The 18,466-nt window shown below is 37.1% G+C and overlaps 1 long non-coding RNA gene across 1 annotated transcript; it reads right to left on the reverse strand.

The window, feature by feature from the left end:
* Positions 1–2,537: 2,537 nt before the first annotated feature.
* On the reverse strand, positions 2,538–17,616 carry LOC135220656 (uncharacterized). The gene is made up of 4 exons (XR_010315746.1): positions 17,564–17,616; positions 11,914–12,041; positions 5,992–6,107; positions 2,538–3,523 (listed from the first exon to the last, which is right to left on the reverse strand). It is a non-coding gene; the product is annotated as an uncharacterized LOC135220656 (long non-coding RNA).
* Between the last annotated feature and the right edge of the window lie 850 nt (positions 17,617–18,466).

An 18,466-nucleotide genomic window follows, 5' to 3' on the forward strand; every position in this document is an offset into this window, starting at 1 on the left:
CTGACTGTTGATCCAGCATGTAGCCTTTCCTGAGACACGAGCTTTTTATTTTTCAGACGACCAAGATGCAAACGCAATTAGGAGGTATATACATAAATAGTGCTACCATAGCTGTTAGTGAGTTCTGTAACTGAGACAATGAAACTTTGTGTGAAATTTAACAAGGGTTCTGGGGAAACTGGCAAAGAAAAGGCGAAATTAATTGATTTAATCTATTAATTAATAAAAAAACTCATACAATATGATGTAAAGTCTTTATTGTTACATTTATATGAGATGCCATAGAAATATATCATTTGTTATATACAAATACCCAAATGAAGCACATTAAAATTTCCCATCTATATATATACAAGTAAATCACACAACCGTAATAAGTATACATGTCTGTATTCATATATATAAATATTTTTTTTAATATATTATATATATATATATATATATATATATATATATAGTATATATAGTATATATATATATATATATATATATACATACATATATAATACAATACACACACACGCAAATATGTGACTGCAGATTTTGTTTCATAACTACACATAAAATATTTCAACTATATACACGTGCATACTTGATAAAATATATTTACAGCTCATTCATACCAACATGATTTACTTTTACATTTAAATTTCCATTTTTTTGCAGCTTATTTACCATTTCCTTGGGGGAGGCAATTTCTCTGTTAAAAATGCTTAGCCTGAAAAAACAGTACGGCAACGAACAAAACAGGTTATTACATAATTCAGCAAAAGGGTAAAGTGCACAAGAGAAGTGGATAGCTTTTTGATAGCACCCCTACCGGGTTTTAGTCTTTTTTCGCCATGGTAACATTTAAACATTTTCCACAGTTTTTAATTGTTCCAAAAATGTCCTTGATGGTATTTTTTAAACTTTCCCTCTTTTCTGTTGATTGCATTTATCCGTGTGTTTTTTCTTTTCGGCGAATATGTGCTAAGGAACCCACATTCAGAAATTTATGGACAAAAAAGCCTCCAAAGGATTCTAGACCTTCTTTTATAGTTTCTCCCCAATCACTGAACCTTAGGTCTGTGGTGGTTGTGTAATCGATTTCTTTCCTAGTATTATCCCAGTTATTTGGTAAGCGAAATAATGTTGGTGATAGGCTTCATTCCTGTTCAAGAGATTCATTATCATCAACAGGGAGATAAGAAAAGACGACCAAATGATACATTATTGATTTCACAACTGCCATCAGTATTATAATTTGATCCCATGAGGGACCTATTTTTTCCCTAGAAGATGCCATCGAACCGGATTCATAACTGATACAGGTGTTGTTCTAGACCGTCTTGATTTCGCCTGTGAGTTAATACATATGAAATATTAAACTTTTTCTTTATCATGTTAAGGAATTTAGGCAAAGACTTGGAAGAGATGACCAAGTCTTTCTGAAACTGGTGAAGTCCTTTTCTTACTACCAACCAATCAATCATGCTATTCAATACTTAGTTTTGTGTTTACAAGTTCAACCCATATGCATTTCTTGTCGGTTTGTTGTCGTGAAGGACTCTTGAATTACATAAGACAGACCAGGATTCAGTTAGGGATATGAAGTGCAGTCGTGAAATAAACTCTTGTAACTGGTTCCCAAAAGACTCACTGCTAAATCATCATCGTTGTTAATGGGGTCGTTTTGTGTTGTTTTGAAAACAAGGAGTGGCGTGCGCGTCCGTGTCTAAACGAGCTTTTTTCACCTGTAGGATTTCTGTAAATGTGTTTCTGTAAGTGTGTTGCGGCTGGTTCTATATGTGTTGTTCTGCCGTGGTTGTATTCCTGCTTTCATGATGAATTTTGAATTAAATTGTTTTCACACTATTGCTATTAATAATATAGCGATATCCTGGTACAAAAGCACCTTTCAGATATGGGTAGATAATAGGAATACTTGTTAGATAGAACTCATAAGGTCAAATATGGTAGATAATAGGAAGACATGTTAAACAAAACTCAAAAGGTCAGATATGGTGGAATATTGGGAAATTTTAAAAATGAAACTCATAATTCATTCGGTTGTCAGTAAGAAGTAATGTTAAATAAAAGGGGAGAAATGCTGAATAAAACTCATAAAGTCAAATATGGTAGATCTAGTATGGGAAGAAATGTGAAATAAAACTCATAAGGTCCAATACGGTAGACAGCGGGAAGAAATGTTTTAATTCTTTATCCGTAGGGAGTCGTGAAAGCTAAAATTATCATATATTTTTTAAAAATTTGATGAACAACCGTATACGTACTACAGTACAGTATTTTGGCATTTTTTTGAATGACAGCAGTGCCAGTACGGTAAGATACAAGACCTACTGATTTAATAAAAATAGGAAGTTACAAACGCTCTCCTGCTAATCACCAGCCTAGTTTGTAAACGAATGAGAAGTCAGTAGCCTGACCTGGGATAAACAAGGTCGGGAGGTCTACTCTGACGTCATAATCCAGGAATCGCAGGTAGCGACAAATTTTGTGCCTCCCGTGGGTTGATCTCCCTTTGGACCTTGGACCCTTATTCATAGCAATTTCCGTATTATAAATCGGACCTTGGGATAAATGCTCATTTTAAATGATAATTTACTTAAAGCTCTGTGATTGTCTTACTCACTACTTAATAAATGTGAATTGTAAGGTACTGTGTAACAAACTTTTGTATGATTAGGGCAGAGTTGAGCTCATTGGAATAAAGATACCAGTGGGACTATGTAGATACAGGAATATATATTATTATGTTAAACAACATACCCTTTTGAGCCTGGTGTAAAACTGTACCTGGATTACGTAAATAATAAAGATAACTTTTCTGACATTGATTCTTTTCATAAGAAAATAATTACGGCGTAGACCACTTGGTAAAGTAGAAAACCATTTAGGTTCTGAGAATATTTATGTAACAAGCATCCCTCACTCACTGTAGAGTCTTCTTGTGATATCTATCGGTTTTTTTATATTTTGACAACTGAGATATATTTCGACTTTGGTACGATTTTCAAGTCTTGGAATCATCTCTTAACGAGTATGTCTATGTTCGCTCGCACATATCATATATGATACATTCATACAATGAACGTCTTACATCCGTTATTATAATGATACATGAATTTTTAATACGTTGTCACATATTGACTTAAGCTTTTTTGGTATGTCTGTCAATAGTTTAGCAATATCTGAAGGTTTTCCTTAGGGTGGAATTATGAATTATTCGAATATCCGAATTTCTCCAGTCTACTTCCTTCATAGCATCACGGTCATTATACCCACTGTTGCTTCACGCTTTACTCAAAGTAAAGTTTGGTATCACATCCTTTCACACCATGGTCACCGTTACACTTTTTTCTATTTTCATTTTTTCTTATTTTCCAAAATTACAATGGGAGGGGCTTCCAGATTCCATGCAAAGCTCACTCACTCCAGAGGGACTCCGAATCTTCTGGAAAGTCTGTTGCGAATGTCCTTCCATACCTTGATCGGGATGAGGCGGAAATGAAGTAGAATGCTGGAAGGAAACATGAATGATTAGTTTCCTATGTTTCATGGATTTCATGAACGAAAGTTCATGATATCATAAGGATATAGGTTGATCATTGATCAGTTTAATTCCACTGACAATATAAACTTAAAACATCATGGCAAATATAAGTCTCAAATACCTACCCCAAACTCCCTTGCCCTCTCTCTCTTTCCTTTAAATTCTGCACAAGTAACTTAACTAAAGGTTCCCCATTTCATTTAGGCAATCACAGATATTTTATTTGTTATTTAACTGAGTGGAAAACCACATCATATTATGTACTAACTTTAAAGTCAGAGTCAGTATCATTTCATTACGTTTGAAAAAACATATAAGAAACACATGCAATAGTTGAATAAGTTTGCAGCAATTGACGAATTTTCTCATAATTGCAGAGGACTGGGCAAATGCATGGCATACTAAATTATATTAATACGCTAATTATAGGAGTAAGTATCAGCATCATCATCGTAGCAAATTAGAAAATGGCTGATAGATTTACTTATTACTTACAAGTGTATCATAGCAATCACATATCGAATAATTTATGCTCTTATTGGTGAAATAAACAATTATATTCCAGATAATATTAATCATCACTAGCTCATAAAAGTGTATTAAAATAAGCAAAAAAAATCAAATATTTCAATTATACCATTAGATTTACTTATTGATAAGGCGACCACGTGGTTACCACAGTTATTTCTTCAGAGAGGAAATTCCAAGTACTTTTGCTAAAAATGAAGCGGCTGAGGCCATGCATTGGTTCCTTTGGGGAACTAAACGTGGTGGACGACAGTATTTAATTAGTAAGTGGCGGAGAGAGGGTCTCAAATATCTGTTATAATTTCCTAAAAAGACTCAAAAGCCCCATGAATAATTCAAGAAGTTTTTGATTAGGAATAACGTTCACTAACAATTAAATATTTTAACTTGATATGATATCAGTAGGAAGTTTATATCTAAGATCAGTTTTACTTACCGAAAATGCCTGCGCCCAACTTAGCGCCACGCAGATCCAGGACTACGATAGAAGTATAGGCATTAAGATGTTTATCCAAATGAGCGTGTATGAAACGATTCTGACAGTTCAGAGGTATAGGAACTAAATTCAATAACTTATCAGTTTTAGATGGTTAAATATCACATCAAATGCTACGCTGACGGTGGACTCTTTCTTTTAGAATCTGGTTAGCTGGCAATTCCGACTGCAACGTGTCTAAGGAAAGTAAACATCATAGTCCTTTAACGTATTTTTTTTCGACGGATTATTTTAATGAAAGACGTGCTAAAAACAAAAATAGCCTATGTATTGCAGATTTACACCTTATGTTAATGAAAACAGTTATTTATGAGAGAAAAACGAGAGTTGTATGCAAAGAAAAGAATGTAGTCTTCTGTAAGCGAGAATGATTTCAGAAATGTCTGAATTATTTACTCAAGAAACTGCTGCTCTCGTGACAATATTCTGGAACTCTCAATTTTCCGTGGCAATTTGGGAAGCCTTCGAGAATAAAATGATATTGGAAACGTTATTAAAGTTTATTTTCTTTTTGTTTTCGAGTATCTACAAAGCATAGCACATAAGCGCTGAGCGAAATAAAGCCTTCAAGTTGTTTGAGACGATATATAATCGTTCTTCCTTGTGGGCTGTATTTTCCAGGAATTCTTGGCGTAACTTTTCTAATCAATGAAAGATCGATATATGTAGTCACCGATGAAAAGTTCATCGGTATATTAAGTCGGATGAAAAGTTCGGATCCATAAAATGAGCAGTTGTTTTACTGTTGCAATTTGCAGGTTTATTTGGACAAACATCGTGAAGGAAAATGTTGATGCTGTCCCACAGTTCTGTGATTTATTTTTGGTGTTTGAGGATTTACAAAACATAAGTACGAAGGGGACAGAAGTACAATGCATTTGTCACCTATTCATAACACTCTCCCAACTCTCTCTCTCTCTCTCTCTCTCTCTCTTCGTCATCTCTCTCTCTCTCTCTCTCTCTCTCTCGGATGGACTTATTAAGTCTTTGAGACATCATGACCCTTGTAAATCCTTGTAACTCTGTGTGTGTGAATATATTATATATATATATATAATATATAATATATATAGTAATCTATATATAAGTTAATATATATATTGCGTGTGTGTGTTTATGTATATGTGTGTATATAAAGCGTATTTATTATCTTTTACTCTACAGAGCATCTTATTTGGTGGGATTTGTTAGGAAAGGCTACTTTTCAGCTTAATTTTCTTACTTCTTACCTAGAACTCCTTCTATGCTCATATATTGGCTCCTCTTGGGTTTGTAGTCTGCTGGCTCTGTCCATAAGTGTTTTCAGCTGAAGATTTCAATAAATACAGAAAGAAAGAAAGAAACGCCTTCCCTTGACACTTGCCGCCTCGTAGAAGGAATCGAGAAGACTTCTCTGAAATAGGGTTCTTACCTGCTGGAGAGAACATCTCATTGTTTCACTTGGGGACGTCATCTCCGAGCTGTATGTCACTGAGTAAGCCAAAGGGCCTTTGGCATCTGTGTCACTTCTGGGTCATTCACCTGGTTCTGGAAAATAAAGAAGCTTTGTGAATATCAAGAACACCTATTCATTATATTTACTGATAATGATAGACCGCGACCCATAAGTCCCTTCTAGCAATTTTTTCCTGAACTGTAACATTATACATATTTGAGAAAATGTTTTCCGCTTCTCGTATTCCGAAGTGGATTGAAAAGTAAATTTTTGCCAATGAACAGTTGATGTGCAACATCCCATTGCAAATACTAATCTACATCAATGTTATTGACGACAACTGGCTGAAATGTCATATTCACGTCTATTTTAATCATACAAGAACATACTGATTAAAAAGATAGGGATGTGGGTAAGACTGGAATCTGCCAATTCTATAAGATTTCGACAAATTTTATTTGTGCAAGTTTGAGGGAAACCTACAAAATGATAATGCATGACAAAGGTTATAAAGTAAGTGTGCCTCGAACCGGATGCCAGACACAGCACGCCCGACGAGAGACACTAGAGCTCTCAGGCAAGCACAAGTAACATCTTGGGCTTCCCTGAAGCCTTCTCCGACGCCAAGCACGAACGATAACTAGTGGTTGATATCTGCATATATACTTTCGAATATATTACGATCAGGTGCTATCATTCAAGCCAAAAATCCTACTATAATAACAAATAATTTTCCTCCTTTGATTCAGCTTGAGAATATCTACTTATTATTCCCTAATGACATGTTACAGCTTCTTTTTAACCTGGCAATACTATATCCTTCATTGTTAAGAGGCGATTATCTGTGTTACCAGAAAGAATGTCGGTGGTTTGTTAAAAACAATTTCCTTCATAAATCTTCCAGTTTAATCATCAATTTCATAGGGTAAATATTATTTCATTAGATATGTACACACAACACACACACACACACACACACACACACACACACACACACACACACACACACATGTATATATATATCACAGTAGATGCACATGACTTCATTAAATAAGCGAATACCATAAGAAACCAATAGGCAGAAATCCAAGCGCTTTCATCTTTATTGAGACATCGTCAAGGAGCTCCTTGACGATGTCTTAATAAAGACAAAAGCGCTTGGATTTCTGCTTATTGTTTTCATGTGGTATGTATGTTTGTGCGTGTGTATAGATAAACCAGCCATGAGGATACAAGACAGGCACTACTTTAAGCGGCTCACAAGCCCGGGTAAATGTTGAGGCTTGGTGGCTGCAAAGACATCCGGTTGGAAAACTTCTCTTGCCGAAACTATGGATATTAGCCAGGAGCAGTTAGAATCAGGCCAGGGCGTACTCCGCTGATGCAACCCGAAGTTTCGCCTGACCCTCTTGATAAACGGACAAGGGCTGCTACCACATCAAAGACGGGCGCGGTAAAAGAAGAAAGCCTAAGTGTTGCGAACTGGGACTCTGAACGTCGACAGCATGAACAGCCGAAGTAGGGAAATGGCAGACGTTATGGTGCTGAGACAAGTAAACATATTATGCGTGCAAGAGACGAAATGGAGAGGAAACAAAGGAAGGGAAAGTGCCAGTGATCAATAGATATTTTACGGTGCTGATATGAGCGGAAGGAATGGAGTGGGAGTTGTTCTTACCAAGGAAATAAAAGAAAACGTCGTAGAGGTGGAAAGGAAATTTTCTAGAGTAAGGGAAATGAGGTTGTGGTGTGGGGGATATGTTCTGAATATAATAAGCGCTTTTGCCCCACAACTGGGATGCGATGAGGAAGAGGGAAGAGTTCTACGGAGGGATGGGTGAAATTACGACATCAAGTTGTACGTAGGCGCGAGTCAGCCTTTCAGTTCATGTATTTTGTTAATTTCACATAGTTTAATTTTGCGAATTTTGAGCTTCACAACTTTATCACAAAAATTAAACTATGTAAATTCAACCAAATACATGAATTGAAAGGCGGACTCGCGCCAACGGACAACTTACAAGAAGAAATCAACTTGAAAATAATCACAACGAGGTCCCAAATGCACATAAGGACAAGACAGGGAATTTTAAAAAAACCGCGGAAAAAATCCCATGACGTCAGTCTCCAGGATCCTGTCAGTTTCTAAAGGTTTCACACGAAAAACCTTGTATGTGCAACATTTCGCCTATTCGATTTCTCCAATATCGATATTCACATGAACTACAATAAACCACGTGTCCCAAATCGCAATTTACCGCTTCAACATATGAAGCGATATCTATTAAATCGCATTTCAACACGTAAAAATGGCATCTATCCCTTTGTTTACATTAGTAAATTGTCGCTTCGACCGTTATGGGTGACGTCACAGATTATGGTTGGTTACATAAAGATACACCGGACCTGCGCATGGGACTACCTGTTGTTCTTATATAGTAGGTATACCAGTAGAAGTATGCAAATGTGTAGGAGAGGAAGGACTTGATATTACGGGACCGAATGTGTAAGATCTGCTGCATGAACGAAGATCATATAGCTGGAGAAAGGGCGATATGCAACACTCTTGCAATTACCGAGTGGTAAAACTGATATCCCATACAATGAAGATCTATGAAAGAATTATTGAAGAAAGAATAAGGAGAGAAACCACAATTCGAGTTCATGCCAGGGAGGGATACACTGGACGCTATATTTGCTTTAAGACAAACTACGGAGAAGTATGGAGAAAGACAGAGAAATGCACTTGGTATTTATTGATTTAGAAAAAGCATATGACCGTGCACCTAGGCAAGAAGTATGGAGGTGTTTGAGGATGAAGGGTGTTTCTGCAAGAATATGTTAAGGTGGTACAAGATATGTATGCAGGAGCAACCACATCGGTAAGAAGCTCTGTGGGAAGTACAGAAAGTTCAAAGTGAGAGTTGGTCTCCGTCAAGGATCATCTGTCAGTCCCTACATCTCCGACCTTGTAATGGATGCTATAATACCAAATGTCAGAGAGGAGGTCCCCTCCAGTGCTCTATTTGCTGATGAAATAGTGTTGATAGACAGGTTTGGAGCTGGATAAAGAACCCCGCCCGGCTAATTAGGTCGTCCTGAAAATCACTGTTTGATTTCTGAGACCCGGATAGTATTTCCTTATTTATGTAAACCTGTGACAAAATCAGTGACTCCCTCTTCCAATGCTACCAAGTCTCACTGTTCAAGGTGCTTTTGTCTTTCCTAGTTATCATATCAATCTTTCTAAAATCTCAGACCTCATTTCCTGCCTTTCATTTTCTTGCCTCTCTCTCTCTCTCTCTCTCTCTCTCTCTCTCTCTCTCTCTCTCTCTCTCTCTCTCTCTCTCTCTCTCTCTCTATGCCTGGGTTAGAAAACGTCAAGGAAATATTTCTGATCGAGGTCTCAACCGTAGCGCCTTACGTTTAGAGAATTCAGCTGGCGTTAATTGAGTTTCCTTTCCTCAGTCACGCAGTCCCCGGTATGGTGGTCCTCTCTCACACGATTCTCAGTATCAGTTTTTGCTTCAGTGTGTTATTGCAGATATTTTGATACAGAGATCTTTACATACATAAACATTAAAGTGTTCGTAGGAAATTATTATTTCTGAGCCTGCAACGTGCCATAAAACCCTTTGTGCTTATACTTTGACTAACAGTTTTTATTTGCGGGAGGAGGCTTCAGTCAGGCAGTGGGTTCTGCTCGTTTTGGGTGCCTCTCTTCAATCGAAATGTTGGTGGCCTTCATTTCCCATGGAGTGTGTCCAATCGAAGCGTTCGCAGGAAGTTTATCTGCAGCTTGAGTTCAGGGATGGTTTTCTTAGTACTATTATGATAATTATTATTATAATATAGATCTTCTAAGAGCCCAAAGAACGTAGCCCAAGAAGTAAAATCCTCTATGGCATTGTCTGAGTTGCTATGGTACGACCAAGCAAAATCAGTTTAGAACAACTGGCCTACCACAGACGATGACCCCTGATAGCATGTGAGGTCATCACAACTTACAGCTAGCTGACCCCAGACAGGAACTGCCTCAATCCATATTTCCATCCTTTCCCACCTCTCTTTGTTCTTACAAGACGCCAAAAGAAGACTCAGGCTTCTCCCTGTGTTCATAAATTAATTTTTCATTATTTTAATCTCATGATGTGTATTATCTTTTTATTTCATATTCATTGCTTTCAATAGTCCATTATCTCATGAAAATTTTCACTAATCTATTTATAATTATTCTTATTTTTCTAGGTCTTACTTTTCTCCTCTTAACTCCATGATTTTCCCTTTTCAATTATATGCTAATCAGACCGAAACGTTTTTTTATTGCTGTATCTTCCTTTTAACCTTGAATTGTCTTGCCATTTCCACTTTCCTTCTAACCTCATTTCTTTATAAACTTTCCTTTTAGATCTTGTATGACTTAACGACCGAATGACCATCGATCTTACTACCTACTGACCTATTAACTGAAATGTGAATGGAGTTTCCCGTAGAGTTTCATAACCTTTCTCACCAAGACCTCCAGTCTCTACTCAATCGTTTATTTTCTTTTCTATTGATATGAACATCACTCCAAGGTTGCTCCAAGACCAATACTCCGTGTTGGCATAAGGCCATCCTAGTCTCCAATAACAGCAACATCAAAATAATTCAGCTTTAACCAGCAAGGTTACTAGAGGAAAAATTACCTTCAATAATCAACCAACTTCTTACAAGGCCATGCCCCTCTATGAGAAGTCATGTGTACACATACACATGCACACACACACACACATATATCTATATATATATATATAAATGCATACAAAATGACAGAGAGATAGAAAGGTAGATAGATCAATAGATAGTTTCAACAAACCGATTCCAGTTTCATGCTTGAGTTAATGGGTCATGAACGCTAAATAAATTTGTTACTGCCAGTCAGTTATTTTCCTACTAGTGCATTTATACCCTGAAAAGTAAGGTGGTATAAGAGAGACTCGAGACTTCCAGTCTCGACCCCAGGGACGTTACGTACCGTCCCTTAGAAGGGCTCCAATCCAGGTGCCCTCATTTTGCATTATTATAAGGAAGCCTTTGGTGAGAGTTTATTCCCCGTCGAATACCGTCCTGTCTACAGTCCCCTACCAGGAGATTAGCAGCTGTTATCAAAGCGGTTTCTACTGCATTCAGTTTGTGCAGTGTCCTCTTCATGCATCATATAACCTTCCTATCTCCAGCTTGTTACTGGTATGCTATGTTTCCTTGAAATGCTGAGAGTGATACAGATGAATGAATTAGGGTGCTAAGTTCACAGGTGTTTAAATCAGACGGGTGGGTTACAGTGAGCAGCTGGACTAATGTGCTAAATTCTGATTGGCCGGGTGTGGATGCTATGGCTTCTGGTTTCGGAGGCGCTGCCGTCTTCTTAGCCTAGTCGATGGGGTTAACGAAAATGGGGTGGCGATGGAGTTGGGTTGGGTTGGATTGGGGTTGGCCGCAGTAACCTCCTAAAGGGCCCTTTACATTATCAGACGGTCTGCGCATACCTGTCGGCTGTCGTTTCTGTTTTGCCTTTACACTATTCAGACAGAATGTGGATTCCAACCAAGATATCTTAGTCGCCTGTCTGGAGCAAGAAAATAAGTGACTCCTCCCACAATTTCTGTCTTGTCTTGAAGACTTAACGACAGTCGTTTCTGACATGTAGTTTGGTCGTTGACTCCCTTTTGGTCGCGTCGACCTGCCTTTCAGGCAGGTATGCACAGACCGTCTGTTAATGTAAAGGGCCCTTAATGGTGTTGCTGGTATGACAGCACGCTTATAAGTAAGGGTATAATGGTCTCTCTCTCTCTCTCTCTCTCTCTCTCTCTCTCTCTCTCTCTCTCTCTCTCTCTCTCTCCTCTCCCACAAACATACCTTTCTTGGCCGCATCTCATTAATAGGACAGCTGGATCATCTAACCCGACGTCACACCGCCCCTCGGTAACTTCGGCCACCTCTCCCATAACTACTCGGAATCGTCTGGATTGCCTCGATGCACAGCACTGCCCGCCAATATGAAACAATAAGATATAACATTCTTTTTTTATTTTCTACATCCCACATTGTTAAAAAATTTCACATAATTATAAAACATATTTCCATATCCTTTCACATATAAGATGCTTTTACATGTGAAGTTGTTAATAATTATCTTATAATAGAAAGTTTCTTATTGTCATGTACGATAGAACAATCTTTGTCAAGGAACATGATCCCTTCTCTCTCCCTCTCTCGTCCTCAGTTCACATTCAGCTCTTGGTGAAGGAGTGTCACGTTAAATTCCTCATCATTCAACAAGTCTATATCAACTCACAGGGGTTCTTTTCCGCCAGGTAAACCGTCATGTCATACATTTTTATGTTGATAGATTAGTCTCATTAACAAAGCAGTTTTATCTATGTTGTAATTGCTTGCATTTGATACGAACTGATGATCACTGAATGATGCTTCGAAAAATATGCCATATATATACATATAAAATCCTCCTTAGACATTTCCCACGAGAAACTTTGACTCTCTAGTATGAGATAAGACAACGATCGCTGTTTCACTTTTACTTGATGTCCCTACATAGAAGGCGCATCAAATATTTGACTCTACCTGGATGTTGAGACCCAATCTCTCCCAGGCCTCTTTCTCTCCATGTCTCACGGATCTTTTTCTCCCACTGCCTCCTAACGCTTTTGACGTATGTTATTTTCACCAACCTACCGTCTTCTATCTTTTCGAATAACAGAACCATCTCGAAATAAACAGATCTCTTTTTCCTCCTTTTGTACGCTAACTTTGCTAACAAGCCTTATGTGGACTATCCATATTTTTTGCCTTCTCAACTCCTCTGAATAGCTTCCACTTCTTTGTCATGCGCATTTAACATCCACACTCCACCTCCGTAAAGGAAAGTTAGCTAATGAAATTGTTTCTAGATCTGTCAAGTTCCCCGTACACACCTTTTAGATATACGTCCCCGGCCCCCGCCTACCTAACCACCTCCCGCCCCGCTTCACAAGGCTCACCTGCTTTGAGACTCTTCTGTTCTCTCATCTTGCTCTCTTTCCTCTATTTCTTAATTTTCCTTATCAGTTCTCCTCTTTCTTTCCTCCCGATTTCCATGTTCCGTCATTCTCTCTCTCTCTCTCTCTCTCTCTCTCTCTCTCTCTCTCTCTCTCTCTCTCACCACATATTTACCCATTTGTAATTTCATTAAGAGGCAGTTATTCTTCACAATATACAAAAAAGTTTTGTCCAACCAGGGAAAATTTCAGCACGACCCTCATCCCAAAGTTAGCTGTCTTTCTATGTCTTTATATAATATATATATATATATATATATATATATATAGATATATATATATATATATATATATATATTTATTATATATATATATTAATAATATATATATATATATATACTAATATATATATATATTATATATATATATATATATATATATATATATATATATATATATATATCTTTTACTTTGTACCAAAGATACTATTAAAAGCCCCCTTGGTATCTGCAGTCAGTAGACTACGGTGGGTTGCAGCCATGGTGAAGAAGTCCACGGGACTAGAAATCTCATTCCAGCAAAAAATTCTTAGGATAGGAGCTTAACAATTATTGGGACACCCGCAACAAGGAGAAAAATGATCGAATGAAAATGCAATGAGTACGCGGATATTTTTTTCGTGTGTAAGTGTTAGTCTAGGGTGATGAACTCATATCCAGATATGACGTCGCCCAGCCCGAGGCCAGTGCCCTCCCTGTAAAAATGTATGTTGTTAAGGATGGTATCTTGGTCCGGTCCAAATAATGCGCGCCATGAAACGTCCCTAGTGGTGGGGCCCTGGTATCTCGTCCCTCTGTTATATGATTTATATTCTTCGTGGTATGGTTTCCCAATTCCTTTACGAAAAATTATTAGAATATCTAATGATCTTACGTGCAACTCTTTCTATATAAAACGTTTCTGTTAATGCTTTCTTTTCGTCACTTGATTTTACGTCTGTGGAAAAGTGTCACTCTGATAAAAGGGCAGATTCCAAGAGAACTTTCTCTTCATTATGATTCTTATTTGAAAAAAACCGAAACAAAGAACTCCAGAAAAGTAGTATCATATTCAGTCCAAATAGAAGCACACTTTAAAAATACAGTACATATTACGATTTTGTCTTAGGAACGTTTATTGTACGATTACCCAAAGGTAATATTAACCACTGCAAGTTTGAAATTATTCTTATATATAACACAGCTGTTATTCACGAATGATTAGCATTTCTTAAAACCTTTCATTGTTTGATTGCTTCTTGCAAACGAAAGCAGATGCGCTCCATAAGGGCTTTTATTCCCTAGAATGGAAACTACTCTACATTTCAGGACCTCGGGTCATTGTTTTTCCTCTCATGTTTTTTCTCAAATATCTTTCAAACTAATTATTTGATCGAAATGGTACTTTGACACAGTGTACAAGATACCCCCGCTAATTTTTGGTAATAAGTGCATTGTCAAATGGTGTTAGTTAAGGCGTTTACTCTTGACTTTTAAAGACAAAGTCACATGAGTCAGCAGGACTCCTTTACAGAATTGAACGTCTGCTATCCCCCCCCCCTCTCCTCTCTCTGTGTCTTTTTTTATTTATATTTTTCTCATCTCTCCCCCTAATACCTCTCTGTTATTTACAATATGCAATACATACTGATTTCCATGATATTTTTTAATACCAGCAGATAACTGGGTAGTTCATAATAAAAAGGTAAGCGTGGTTTGACGTAACGAAGATGGTAATGGTTAATTTTTCTCAGCGTTTTCTGTTAATAGTAGCGTTTATTGTAGATTAAACTGTGATTTAATTTGGGTTAATTTATCTTATCTCCTCGTGGTCAACACGTCGACACGAGGGGTAAAGTATTCAAGAGCTTCTAACAGCAGGTACTATATTATACAGACTGAATCAAGGCTGAGAGAAATAGGCCAACTCTCTTCCCCCCACATCCCCCATGTAGGCGTCATCAGGTAAATGAAAAAAACAGAAAATGGGTATAATTTTGGGGAAACTACTATCACTATCATTATACCATTCATTGTGTGTGTGTTTCTGTATTCATATCACACTGCTAATCTAACGCCAGTAATAAGGATGTAATTCATTGGCACCGTGCTCATTGGTACCGTGCCATTAATAAAGATTTAATTCAATTGGTACCGTGAAAGAGGAATGTTTTCATGGATCGTGAATTATATGATACTGAGTCAGTGACGCCCTATTTTCATATAGTACCTATTTTTGAGATAGGTTCCAAAATAGGATTCTACTTATATTTCTTAGAACTGGGACAGTCCTTTATGAGTGCTACAAAACTTAGATGTCCGCGCCACACCTTTTGATTATTTACCTTTACATAACCTTGCCTGCTCATTTCGTAGTTCTTCGTTTTTTGGAAAAAAAAAATGGAAAATGACACCTTTTTCCTTCTTAATTTCCCGATAACTATATTTGCAGCCATCAACGCAACATACATATGGCATTATGCTGTGCTATATATATATATATATATATATTATATATATATATATATATATATATATATGATATATATATATATATATATGATATATATATTTAATAGTTATTGAGGAATTCTCGAGTCTACCTTAGTTCACGTGTGCATCTTAAAGAAAACGGAGTTATTTACTTTATTCTCCCGTGCCAGTCAGGTGAGCACTGAAAGGATTTCCCACCCTGGACAAATACAATAGCAATACTTAGATTAACATAGCCTCTACAACAACCAACATCTATATAACATCCAATATTACTCAATATTATAATATATTAGACAGGAAAGGGGTTACAGAGACGGGCAGACCAGGGAAGTGGGGTTTGAGGAGGGATGAGGAGGGGAAAGAAAAAGTTAAAGGGGGAGGGAGGGAGGTAGGGAGGGACGGGATGAGGATAAAGTACGTTTGAAAGCATAGGTTGGCGATGCTTGGCAACGCCTTGTCATTCAAGAGTAAACGCCTCAACTAGCACCATTTGGCAATGCACTATATTACCAAAAATTAGCGGGGTGTCTTGTACACTATGTCAAAGTACCATTTCGATCATTAGTTTGAAAGATATTTGAAATGCATTTTTGTAGTAGTGTAAGGAGTATTAGAACCGAAGGTATTGTTATTCATGAGTTACGTATTGCCTTGGGGTACCATCTCTTGGTACCTTTAGTCGAATAAGGCATTCAGACAAGAAGCTTTTGTGCTTTCGATAGCAAAGTAAAATAAAATTCATAAATGGAGAAATAGAACGACTACTAGAAAACAATTTAAACTGTTCAAACATTAATAGGTAACTAAGACATATTAAACATAAAAGGACATCCATCACAATGGGTAAATATGCGACGTTTACGAGGCTACAAAATAGACGTAGAAATTTTCTAATAACAAATCTTAATCTTAACCATGAAAACGATGTAAAGCAACTTTATTCCCCAGTTAACTCCTTTTTTAAGTTTCTTGAAGTTTGTACTCTCGACTGCAAGGGACACTGAGAGTCCGAGTGACCAATGAAAATTGGCATAATGCTTTTTGATGTAATAAAAATGAAAATTTTATTTAAAAAAAAAAACAAGTACAAACAGGAAGCAATAGTTCTGTACACAAGATTGATATTGCCTATTAATTCTAAATATTTTAGAGCTGTTACACGTTTTCATATTATTTCAAAGACCTTAACGTTTGCTCTTCTTACTTACAAATACCCGTTGAATTTGAATGTGACGCTTTTTTTTTTTTTTTTTTAATTTCTTGTAATTTTAGAAAACTCCAGAAATATTACTGACGCTAAAATCATCTAGATGAATGTACTATTATATGAAAACTTTGTTTTTTCTAAACAATATTTTGAGATCAATGGAATTTTAACCAAAGTTAAATGTAAAAGAATCTGAACATTCATATTCAGCTGCCACTGAAAAGTCAGATATGTCAACTTATGATAATCTTGAACTCAAAGTACTGCATTTAATATGTCATACCATGAGCAATTTATCGAACTTTAACATCCAACCATAATAGAAAATAATGATTCCTCCATTGAGTCACCTTGAGAATATTTGATCTTTATTCCATAATTACATGAAGCAGCTTCTTTTTACGTTGGCGACCCGCATCCCATGAAGCCAAGAGATGAATCTCTGTGTTGGCAGAATGAACTTTCGTCCAGAGGTTGTTCAGGACATTTAGTTTTCTTTGCAGGGCTTTCTGTTGAACAACCAATTCTTCCTATTTAAGTATCAGTTTCAGAGGGATGAAAATCGCTTAATAATAATATATATATATATATATATATATATATATATATACATATCATAAAAAAGTTTATATTTTGTGTTGATAAAGAACAAAATATTTTCTTCTAAGTGATCATAATACGCCCATTGACTGAGAGAGAGAGAGAGAGAGAGAGAGAGAGAGGAAGAGGGGGAGGAGAGAGAGAGAGAGAGAGGTTTAAAAAGGTCGTACCTTCGGACTGGTGTGTCTGGTTACCACCTGAAACGGCCGAGGCTATATGGAACTGAAAGGAGAAATATATATGGCTTAAAATCGTGAGTTATTTCAGTACAATGCTCTGATCTATATATATGTATATCTTAGTTTTACCAGACCACTGAGCTGATTAACAGCTCTCCTAGGGATGGCCCGAAGGATTAGATATTTTTACGTGGCTAGGAACCAATTGGTCACCTAGCAACGGGGTCACCTACAGTTAATGTGGGATCCGAACCACACTATATCGAGAAATGAATTTCTATCACCAGAAATAAATTCCTCTGATTCCGCGTTGGCCAAGCCGGGAATCGAACCTCGGACCACCGGATTGGCAGCCGAGCGCGAAAACCTCTCGTCCAGCGAGGAAGTTATAATGCTCTGAACTTAGGACACTTCGGACTCTAGGAAAGGACTTGCGGTGATATGAGTTACCGAATCAATATTTGGAGAGTTTGAAGTGACAGGCACTCGAAAACATTTCCTTATTTCATAAATATTTTTGATTCCCTCTAATGCCAAAATTCGGAATATTATACTTGCTTCTGATTTCCCCCCACCATCATAAACTATCTGGATCTTTCCTAGATAGTGGACGGGTTTTAACCTGTTATGTATCCACTTTTGCGGGGCTTTTAGTACAAGGCCGTTGGGGATGACCGTAAAAACATCATCAAAAGACTGTAAATATCATTTAGAGAACGAGCCTCAAGAAACATTAGTCCTAGATAGCGAAGCCCGAAAACCCGATGGGTCACTATCTAGGAAAAATCCAACTATCTTTATCCTCTCAACCCTTCTACTTTTCTTCCGTTTATCTTTCTCGTTTCTTAATTATTTATGCCCCGACTGGGCAACGCCAAGGGCATTTTTCTGACC

The sequence above is a fragment of the Macrobrachium nipponense genome, chromosome 2, assembly GCF_015104395.2.
Source record: "Macrobrachium nipponense isolate FS-2020 chromosome 2, ASM1510439v2, whole genome shotgun sequence".
NCBI classification, from domain to species: domain Eukaryota; kingdom Metazoa; phylum Arthropoda; class Malacostraca; order Decapoda; family Palaemonidae; genus Macrobrachium; species Macrobrachium nipponense.